This window comes from Pinus tabuliformis, chromosome 7 (assembly GCF_031772625.1).
Source record: "Pinus tabuliformis cultivar Carrire ecotype Pingquan chromosome 7, CPIR1, whole genome shotgun sequence".
Classification (NCBI taxonomy): Eukaryota; Viridiplantae; Streptophyta; class Pinopsida; order Pinales; family Pinaceae; genus Pinus; species Pinus tabuliformis.
Window position 1 is genome coordinate 1,453,792,005 of NC_142293.1, and position 12,347 is coordinate 1,453,804,351.

Below are 12,347 nucleotides of genomic sequence, written 5' to 3' on the forward strand. Positions count from 1 at the left end.
TGAAAATTGCAAAAGTTGTCTTTAAGGTTTTATGGTCACTTAGGTCTAGGTTTTTATTAGGGTTTCATCAAAAAATGTGTTAGAGTGTTCAATAATTGCCAGCAGGCCATGAGGATGTTTCAACATCAATAAATTTCATCGCCAAGTGTTCACAAATGTGTTTTTCCTCAAAACTCTGTTTTGAGGAAAAACAGAGTATTTAGCATTTATTGTACAAAATCATCAAAGTTTTTGTTTTCCTCATTGTAAATTCATTCATCTGCACCCTGGTTTCTTCCCTTAGCCTAGAAGCTCCAAAACCTGCAAAAACAGCAAGCTCAGGTCATTAAATTCATCACAAAGTGAAAGAGCAGTGAAAAATGTCCAAAAACAGAGTTTGTAAAATGAAGTCAAATACAAAACATTATAAAAGTGGGTTTCATAAGCCAAGATTTCAAAAGCTCTTTGTTTATAAGTGATTCCTTCATGTGATAAGCTCATTTGCAAAAGAGAAGCAAGATTGAGCAAATTTGGAGAGTGAGTGTGAAGTTTGGGCGAAAATCTTTATAAGAATACCGACACGATGCACTGGGCAGGAGGCACGGCGCATTGGTGAGGCGCGACGCACTGGGTCTCAGAACGCAGTGTTATTTTACACAGGCACGGCGCAATGGGGAGGCATGGCGCATTGGGTGTGTTGTGCTACGCACACAGCTAAAGGCCCGAAACTACTAACAATTGCTCCAAATTGCCAATAACTCGCTCAGATCTGCCAGGTAAAGCCTCCATCTTTGTGTTTCGTCCAAGTTTGTGCTAGGGTATGGTGGTTGATGGATGGTAATGGTTAAAACAAAAAACATCAAACCCTACCTTTTAAAATACCTCAAGGAAAATTGCTGCTAGGGTTTCAATTCCCTGTATTATTACCAAATTCACTCCCTCATCTCACTTGTCCCTTGTTTTCATTATTCCCTAAGTTCCACTACCCCTTAAATTCATTCATCCCCTATCCCAAGTTCCCTTTCCCAATTTTCCTAATGTGAAATACTAAACCCTAATCCTATATATAAACCCTCAAACCATTCCATATTCCTCTAACTAAATCTATCCCAACAATCCCTAAATCCCTCACTGTTTTCCCCTCCCTTTGCAGCCCCTCATTTCACTGTTTGTTCCCTTGGTAGCAGAGGTCAAGCACATCACCAAAAGGCAGTCCAACACAGTTTTCATACATCAACATCTATTTCTCTAGGGCAATTTGTTTACCAGTAGTCATGGCATCTAATCCTTCATCTGATTATGAAGTGGAGACCCAAAGTGACTCACCTGCAGAAGGACATGCACCCCGGAGACCTCATAGAGGTGGCAGACATATCAGAGAAGAACCAACCACCCTTACTGAATTACAGGCCTGCCCTCAGTCATGTTATGAGTTTCCAGCATCAGTCATGTTATGAGTTTTGTGAGAAGGTTGCTAATGTTCAGTTTCATCATGAGTTGGCTCGTCTGTTTGTACTGCATTTACATGGTGACCAAGCCACTCTAGCGAGTGTTACTTTCACACTAACACCAGATTCCATTTCATTAACAACCAACATACCAAACATTGGAGAACCATGGAACAAGAGGCAGAAAATTGACCGGCAGCACTATGAACTGTACATCAAGCCCGACTTTTTGAGACAGCTCAAGAGAGTGTTTCTATTTCGGTACCTCAAAGATGAATATGCGCCTTTAGTGAAACCGATCATGAAGTATTTCAGTTGTGAGGGCCGGTTCTCTCGCTTATATGCTTATCACATCAGGCTGCTGATGCATTTCACTCGGGTAGGGATGATGAACATTCCTTATTTCATATGCCGAAACATAGAAAGGATGACCACCCTTGTGCAATACAAGACCCCTCAGCAGCAGCTTAACAATGTTTATCATTTTGCTCTCATCAAGATTGTGGTGGTTCATCAGCTTGGGTTACAGGGCATCACTTGGGATGATTTTATCTCTCGTGAGTTTTCAGAGCTTCACAGGGATCTTCAGAGGCTGTACATGAGATAGGTGGACCTTCTTATCAGCATGAAGGTCATCAGACACATACTGCTATTATGTCAGTATTCATTACTTATCATAAGGGCGCTAGACAGTTATTTGCAGCAGCAAAGTGAGTGTTATCTCCACCTGGGGTGGAAGGGGCCTCGCTTCCGACATCAGCACCACAGGTACATGACAAAGGCAAGAGGCCAATGTAGGATGAGGGGCCTTCAGGTGAACGAGAGACCAACTTCATTCTCATTCAGGATGACGATACAAACATGGGCCCGCAAAGTGCCAACCTTAGAGATATCATCCAGGAGAAGCAGACAGAGATCAAAGCCTTGTCCCTCAACTTGGAGAGGGCTAAGTGGATTAAAAAATACTTGGAGCAGAGGAATAAGCAGCTTGAAGATCAGCAGGTGATTATGGAATTACAAAACATCAAGGAGAATCATCAAGCTGCCCAAAGGAGGAGGATTGAATTCACTTCAGTGGAGCAAGAGATTAATGATGATCGGGAGTCTTGGCTCGAGAGAGTCAACATCCACTTAGAGAGACTACTGGACAAGGCTGATAGGGACAAATCATTGCTGAGACACATGGCTTTCCACTACATGGCGCGGAACAAGGTTTGCAAGGCACGAATAAGAAATTTAAAGGCAAAACTAAGGAAGGCATCAAAAAGGAAAAAGAGGCAAAAAGAGCATGATCGACTCCGGATATTGGCCGAGGCATCCTTGGCCCATCATAGCTCTTGATGAAGAAGGTCCAGCCCAAATTTCAAGAAATTTGGAGCAATTTTTGCATTTTGAAAATTTTTTGCACTAAAAAACAGGGTTTTCCTCCCTATGCGCCGCGCCACGTGGCGCTCGCTTTCGCTAGAGGGCTCCAAATCCAAAAAAAATTGCATGGATTTTCATGATAAATTATGTTTTCCTACCTATGGCCAAGAAATTTGGGCAGGTTTTGAGCCCTCAAAAGGTCAAAAAACACTCAAAAAATGACCTCACTGCCCCTATTTTGACACACAGGAAGCAATCTTGGGAGATTGGACATTTGGAGGGAAAAATGGACACCAAATCCAAAAATTCTACTTGGGTTGGAAATTAGATAGGCAGAGATTTCCAACGAGTTATCATGAGCTCAATTTGGACTTTGGGAAGTGCCTCAAAATCAGCTCCAAAGTGGCGCGACACATAGAGAATTTGGGCGTGGCGCATAGAGAAATTTGGCCTCATTTTCACTCTTCAGCTCAGAAATTCACCTAGTTTTGACTAGTTTTACTTTTTGATGTAACTATTGATCTACCATGATGTAATTTGATAACCATGATGTAATATTGGCACATTTTAACTTGTTCTAGAGGATTCATTCACTAAAAAGTGAAAATTAAATGAATGAATCAGTTTCCTAGCATATAGAGGCAAGTTGTTTGATTGCGTAGATTTCAGTTCCTTGTTTAGAATTGGTTCAAACAACTCCTAGAATGATGAGCTCGACCCCTAGAGGCATGGGAAGTAGTTAGGCTTGTCTATATCATGTAATTTCTCAGTCATTTTCAGGGTTGGACACTTGGGATTGCTTGGCACTCCATTGTACATTTGATTTCTGCATTTTTGGCAAAGGAAAGACCAGGGTTTTGCAGCACTTGTTGGGATCCTTGTGGCTTTGTGTTTTGATGGTGTTTTTCTTCATGCAACTGTAAGTTCATTGATTTTTCATGTATGCCATTTCCCTTCTCTTTGCTTCTGAAATTGAACAAATGAGTGACAAAAGGTAGAATTCATTAGCTTGTTGTGATCTGCCTGTTAGTTTGTTTAATTTTCAATGTTTTCTTCAGTTTGAAGAGGATTCTTGGTACCCTCTTGCCCTCTTCAGCTCCTCAGCGGTATTTTCCATCCATTCATTTAATCTAAAGCATCAAAACTACTGCCTACCTTGCCCCAACCAGAACTCTGCAAAAATTTGGCCTCATCCCCGGACCCAAATTTGCCTTTCCCTTGATTCCAACAAAACTCCAAAAAAATCAAATCAAATCCTTGTACTTCATACCTAGCCTAAAATCATAAGATATATCAGTCATCTCAAGCCCCATTGATTATCTTTTGCTGAGATTGACCTGGAGAGAGCCCTCTCCTGTCCTCGTAGGTCTAGCTACGAGGCTGAGCGTGGTTTGATGTGGACCTAGAATCTTACCTTTTCAGCCTGAGGTAAATCTAGGCTCTAACAGGAAGTGTGCACAACAGAGAGACTTATTATAGATAATGTAATCACCAGTGTGTAACCTTGCACTGGAAGTGTACAGAACATAGATACTTATTATAGATAACAAGAAGAGAGACTTATTATAGATAATGTGAAGAGATGCAAGGTATCTAACAATGAATATGAAATACAAAGAGTCTTTGTGTAGAAATTCTCATTGTAGATTAAACTGATTATGCAATGTTCTAAAGAAAAATACTTAATCTACTTCTACAACCAAACTTGCGGAAGCTTAATCGATTTTGAGCAAGATCAAACAGAACACATATAACAGAGACGAATATTCAATCACACATGAAACAAAGAAGAATACTATGGGGAAAGCCTCAGCTAAAAACCCCACTATCTATATTATCATACAAGAGGAAATATCTCAGGATTACACAAAGCTTTAGCTCACAAGCTATCTAGCTCTCAGTACAATCCCTCACTACTGCTCATAGACAAAATAGACAACACATATGCCTTTCTACTCTGTCCTCCAAGCCTCCTATTTCCTTGCACAATTTCTCCTGGGTCCTCCAGCTGCAACCTGTGTGATTCTCACCTCACACACTGCTCTGACCTCTGTAGTAATTGCGCAATCCTCAAGGAATGAATTCCTTCTACATGCAAGATATATTCATATGGAAATATTTTAGCAACTCATAGTACATTGTCCCTGCCTTTAATCTCAACTGGGTCTTTGTCTGAACTGACATGCACGAGTTATTTATGAGAGAATATTCAGTTATCTAGAGAACACTAGTTGCATGCATGCATGCATTAACTGACTAAACTCACAATTAGTTCCACAAACTGTTTGGAACAAATTTGACTAGACTTAACTCAGTTAACTGAGCTAACTAATTACAACTCAAATGCAACTCATCCTTATCACCTTAATTAAGGAAAACTTCCTCAATCAAAGGGATAAATGTTGCATGTCTTCACAAAGACTTCATGTTTGATTTTCTCCAACTAATTAACTCAAGACGAATTAATTAATTATTTTTCAAATAGCTGGTGAGACTAGATTTGAATTTTAATTCTCAATTTTGATTTAAGGACAAATCAAAATTGGAATATATCCTGCAATGCTATTTATGGCAATGCTAATTTTAACATTTCTATTTTTAGCATTTCTTGTTGCTATTTTCAACACTCCCTCTAAAAAATAAAGGGATTATCTGCCACCTCGATCCTGTCTTTATGGAACTCGAATTCACACTTTGACAATGCCTTAGTCAAAATGTCAACATCTTGCTCCTCGGTCAAAAGATACTGCAACAACATGATCCTCTTCACCACACAGTCTCGAAGATGATGATACCAAATGTTGATGTGCTTTGACATATCATGAAATACTAGATTCTCAGAGAGTTTCATACAACTCTGATTATCACAATAGATCACAGTTGGATCCATCCTCTGATCAAACAAACCCAATAAAATTTTCCGCATCCAAATGGCCTCACATGCTGCCAGACTTGCAACCATGTATTCAGCCTCTGCTGAGCTGAGTGTAATTGACCTCTGTTTCCTGTTGTACCAAGAAACTGCAACTGAACCAAGGTTGAAAATTCCTCCCGATGTGCTCTTTCGATCTGATGGACTCCCTGCCCAATCTGCATCTGTGAAGACCTAAAGCTTCACTCCCTCTGTCCGTCTATACCATAATCCATACTGAGATGTGCCTCTGAGGTATCTCAAAACATGCTTCGCTGCCTTCAAAAATAACTTGGTAGGCTGAACCATAGCTTGACTCAGCTAGTTCACCGCAAAGCATAAATCTAGTTGTGTGTTCACTAAGTACATCAATGAACCCATAAGCTGCCAATACACAATAGCAACTACTACCTCACCTGAAGTAGCATCCTCCTACCTCCAGTTACCTTCTAGAGGAGTCTACATGGGCTTGCACTTATCCATGTGGAATCTCCTGAGTATCTCATTGGCATACTTGCCTTGAGACACAAACACTTCCCCATCCTTCTGCCACTCTTCCATGCCTAGGAAGTAGTGCATGAGACCCATGTCTTTCATCTGGAACTCTCTTGCAAGATCCTCCTTGCAAGAATTGATCAACTGATCATCACCTATTAATATTAGATCATCAATAGAAAGAACAATGATCAATGGCTTACCTTCTACCATGATGTGGTATAGGTTCGCATCTGCTTCACTCTTTGTGAAGCCCAACCCAGTGAAGTAGCTGTCGATCCTAGTGTACCAAGCACAAAGTGCTTGCTTTAGCTCGTACAAAGCTCTCTTAAGTCAGCACACATGTGACTCATGATCAAAGGGCTCAAGTCGTTTCGGCTGCTCTATGTACACCTCTTCCTTAATCTTGCCACTGGAGAATGCAGTCTTCACATCCATCTGATGGATCTTCCAACCCATCTGTGCTGATAGTGCCAACATCGATCTGATAGATGAGTACCTTACTACAAGAGTAAAAGTATCATCATAGTTGATCCCCTCGACCTGTGAGAAACCATGGGCAAAAAACCTTTCCTTATGTTTCTCCATACTACCATCAACATCTTGCTTTACCTTGTAAAGCCAACGAGAACTCACAATTGACTTGTTCTCTGATCTTGGAACCACATCCCAAACATTGTTCCAAACTATGGAGTCATACTCCTCCACCATAGCATCAACCCAAACTGGCTATTGCAATGCTTCCTCAAAGGAGGATGGTTCGGTCTCTACACATTCCCCAATAAGGGCCATGTAACCAGTGTACCGCTCAGGTGACCTCCTCTATCTGCGCTGAGAAGATGGCTCTCCCACATTCTTTCTTGCATCCATCAACAATCTGTCAGCTTCCCTTGTGTGTTTCCGCCCCTCTCTGGAAGACTTTGCATAAGTGGATGTCTCCTCTCCTAGAACCTCTGCATGCGGCTGCTCCACATCAGTCTGAGGCTCCTCCTCCTTAGGAACCAAAAGTTCCTCCTTTTCCTGCAACTTGATCTCCCTTTCAAGAGAAAATCACATTACCTTCAGCTCATCGAACTTAAGATCTCTGCCAACCACTGTCCTCTGACTGGTAGGAAAATACACCTGATAGTTGTGGGGTGTATCAACGTACCCCACAAGTATCCCCAACTCTGCTGTTGGCTCTAGCTTCTTCTGGGCATCATTGGTCACATGGCAATAAACTGATGAGCCAAAGATCATGAAGTGACCCACATCTAGTCTCTTCGCAGAGAAAGCTTCCTCTGGTGTCTTCATCCCAAGTATGCGATGTGGGCTTCTATTCTGCAAGTAAACCGCTGTGTTGCATGCCTCAACCCACAAATGAAGTGGTAGGCCTTGGTCATGCAGCATCACCCGAGCTGCTCCCACAATTGTTCTGTTCTTCCTCTCAGCCACCGCATTCTACTGTGGGTTATGAGGTGCCGTCAACTTTCGTTTAATTCCTTATGTTGCACAGAAGTCCTTAAACTCTTGAGAGACATACTCTCGACCATTGTCGCTTATTAAGGCCCTGATCTTCTTTCCTGATTCTTTCTCAACCAAGGCTTTGAACTCACAAAACCTTGAGAAGGTTTGACCTTTCTTCTGCATGAAATAGATCCAGCACTTACGAGAAAAATCATCAATAAAAATCACATAATACCTTTGTTTAGCGATGGATGCTGTCGAGAATGGTCCACACAAATCTGTATGAACTCGCTCCAAGATTTCTTCAGCTCGACTGTCTTGATCATGAAAGGAAGATTTTGCATACTTACCCAAGGTACAACCTTTGCATGTGTCCACTTGCTCAAGTTTACCTTTGGGAAGTTTGATAGAAATCTATTGCATTATCTTCAAGGCCCTATGGTGCAAGTGGCCCAATCGCCTATGCCATAGCTCACCAATATCTTGGCTTTGCACCAATTCTGTTTTGGAACTCAATGCAGCATAGTCATCTACCTCCAGCTTGTAGAGATTCTTCACTTGAATCCCAATCCTCTTGGTCTGACTAGTGGCTATGTGTCTCAGGAACGCCTTTCCTTTACTGAAGATTACATCATAGCCTTTGTCTTCCAACATTGCGACCGATACCAAGTTTTTCTTCAGTCCAGGCACATACTTTACATCAGTCAAGGTGAGAGGAGCTCCATGCTCCCTCTGAAACGCAACCGTACCTTCAACTGAAACACAGTACTTTCCATCATTTCCCATCTCTATGCGTATGTGGAGGTCCTTCTCCTCCAAGGTACTGAATAAACTCTTATCACCGGTCATGTGGAATGATGCTCCACTATCCAGGTACCAAACACAACCCACCATCGATGAAACCATGCATGCGATGAGAGTAAAATCCAATTTGAACTGTGAGGCCAGTGCCTCGCCATCTGATCCTTTCGAAGATCCCTTGTTGGATTTATTCAATGGACAATTAGTTTCATAATGGCCCACCTCATGACAATTAAAGCATCTCACTTTAGATTTGTCAATCTTCTTCCCTCCATGGGAAGAACTCGATTTGGAATGGGAAACCTTCCCTTTCACCTTCCTAGCCTTACTGGCTAAGGCTAGATTTTCTTCATCATCATGCTTAGATGAAGAACCATCTCTGGTGCTTCTCTTGATCTCCTCCTGCATCAGATCTGACCACAGTCATTCCCAATCTGGCAGTTTCTCTCTTCCATTCACTGAGTCCTGGTAGCTATGCCAGCTCTTATGAAGATCGAGGAGAGTAATACTCACCATGTCATCATCGGCTGTCATGATTCCTACACTTCCAAGCTCATCTCTACAGGTGGTGAGCTTGTTCAGATATGTAGAGATCATGTCGCCCTTTTCACACTTGATTTTCTGAAGCTTGTCCTTCAACACCGACTTCCTCTGGTCATTACTGTTCTGATATAAGTCCTTCAATGTTTTCCACATTGGAAATGGAGTCTCCTTCCCATGGAGACTCGAGACAATATGGTCTCAAACTCTCTCCAGAAGAATCCTCCTCGCTCTTGCCACACATTTCTTCCATTCCACCAATTCTTGGGCATTAGCTGCTGCTGGCTTGGGGACTTCTTGATCAATGAAGTCCTTCAAACCATTGTCCTCTAATACCTCTTCCATGAGATCCTTCCATGCTATGTAATTCGAGTTGCCATGCAGGGCATACTCGAGTCTCAAGCCATTGAACGCCATTGGTGAACTTTGAGATGTGATAAGAAATCGATTTTGTACCTACAATCAAGAAATTCAAACTTTGAACTTCTCCCTTCTTTATATATTGTTCTCCACTTTGATCACCTTTGCTTTGATACCATGTAGAAATTCTCACTGTAGATTAAACTGATTATGCAATGTTCTAAAGCAAAATACTTAATCTACTTGTACAACCAAACTTGCATAAGCTTAATCGATTTTGAGCAAGATCAAACTGAACACATATAACAGAGAATAAGATTCAATCACACATGAAACACAGAAGAATACTCTGGGGAAAGCCTCAACTAAAAACCCCGCTATCTGTATTATCATACAAGTGGAAATATCTCAGTATTACACAAAGCTTTAGCTCACAAGCTATCCAGCTCTCAGTACAGTCCCTCACTACTACTCATAGACAGAATAGACAACACATATGCCTTTCTCCTCTGTCCTCCAAGCCTCCTATTTCCTTGTGCAGTTTCTCCTAGGTCCTCCAGCTACAACCTGTGTGATTCTCACCTCACACACTGCTCTGACCTCTGTAGTAACTGCGCAATCCTCAAGGAATGAATTCCTTCTGCATGCAAGAGATATTCACATGGGAATATTCTAGCAACTCATAGTACATTGTCCCTGCCTTTAATCTCAACCGGGTCTTTATCTGAACTGACATGCATGAGTTATTTATGAGAGAATATTCAGTTATATGGAGAACAATAGTTTCATGCATGCATGCATTAACTAACTGAACTCACAATTAGTTCCACAAACTGTTTGGAACTAATTTAACTAGACTTAACTCAGTTAACTGAGCTAACTAATTACAACTCAAATACAACTCATCCTTATCTCCTTAATTAAGGGATAACTTCTTCAATCAAAGGGATAAATGTTGCATGTCTTCACAAAGACTTCATGTTTGATTTTCTCCAACTAATTAACTCAAGATGAATTAATTAATTATTTTTCAAACAACTGGTGAGACTAAATTCGAATTTTAATTCTCAATTTTTATTCAAGGACAAATCAAAATTGGAATATATTCCAAAATGCTATTTATAGCAATGCTAATTTTAGCATTTCTATTTTTAAAAAATTTTGTTGCTATTTTCAACACCTTGCTTATGGGAATTTTATTTGAAAACTGAGATGATTATTTAAGGAATGAATTAATGTTCTTTGCCATAAGCCCCTCTTAACTGAACCACTTTTGTTCAATGCTATCATGACACTGATGCCAATATTGATCAAGCATTTTCTCCTCAACAATCATACATATGGACAATCCCGAAAATGTCCATAACAATATATCTAGCCTTGGAAATTGAAGATGATATCACAAGGGGATTTTTATTAGCAATTGAGTGTTCATTGATATTTATTTTCTAAGATTGAAAGTAACAAAAAATGGCCTGGTTTTGGACTATTGATTCTCCTCTCGATGAGCATAAATTAGAGTAGTACAAAGATGAAGCCAAGACTTGAAACTCATGGCTGGCCACTTGAAAAAACTGTCATTTTTGGCTTATGAGTCACAGTTACATATGCATTCTTGGTAGCTTTACAGGTCTCTTGGATCTAACTTCTCATGACACTGAGAGTTATTTATGGCAAATGTTTTCTAGATTGACGGATTTTGTATATTGAAACCATGTTCAATGTTTGTTTTGTTTCATTATCATTGGGTGAAGTTCATGCATGGAGCGTCACTTTTTAAAGTTTCAATTAGATTATTATTTTACGAATTGTCTGATCGCTGGGAGAAAAGTTGCTTTATTAAAAATGGATTATATTTCAATTTGTCAATTTTCTTATGTTACAACCATACTAGCTTGTTTAATTATTGAAATATATCGTAGGTTTTAGTTTCATTTGTATTTGTTTTGAATTTCTAATCTTATATAATCATTTTAAACTTTTGAAGTGTGTTGTAGAGATGCAGAGCAAAGTTTCTAAATAAAATCTAGTTTTCGCAAATTTTCTTGTTTCTACTATTTTATTTCTTCTTTTGTATACATGATAAACTTCAATGAAGTTCACATCTTCTAATAATTTTGATATATTCAATGATGGAGGAGAGGTGCAACTTATGTAGTGGACAATGTTCTTAAGGGTTTCGCACACTTAGCACACATGTTAGAATGTTGTAGCAGCAAAGGCAAGGCTCTCTACCGTGAACTTAATGCTTATAGAGTTTAGTTCCTTCTAATTTTGAGATTTAATTTTATTTTTTTTATTTTTTTATCTTGTAGAGTTATAAGAAATGAGGCTCTTAAAATGGAGAGAGTGAAATAGCAGTGATGATGGATAATATGCTAAATGAGAAGTCTCTGTCCATTGCAAACTTTCTTATTTCGAAGCAAAACCTACAAAAATCATTTTAACCATTTTCTGGCAAAATTAATGCTTAAAGGAACAGTTAAAGGTTCAAAAACTCCTTAGTTTAGCTGATTTTATGAGGATCAATATTGCTTCTCTCAAGAATCTCAAAGAAAATTGAACAAAAGAGAATGAACTTCAAAACTGATATGGTAGAAGTGTAAAAGGTTGATGAAGACTTGTAAAAACAGAGTTCAAGATCAACAAAAATTAAAAAACAAAACTAAAATCAAAATTAAAGTAATGAAAATAAATGAAAGTGGGTACATGAAACTTACCATTGGAGAATTGCATTTAATCTTACCTGAGAGGTATCATTTTCTCTAATAAAAGATAATTTATGCCTTTAATTAAAATTAAAAGCATGAAGAAATTTTATTGACCCAAAATCATCATTTATTAAATTTAATCTAAAGCGAGCAGTAACCTAGAATCATGTAATGCTTTATGTTCAGTGAATAAAAAATAAACCAAATCCATCATAAATAAAAATGAATATATGCTTCTTAATGAATAGAAACGATAAATGTTCTTATAATATTATAAGTTTTATATCAACT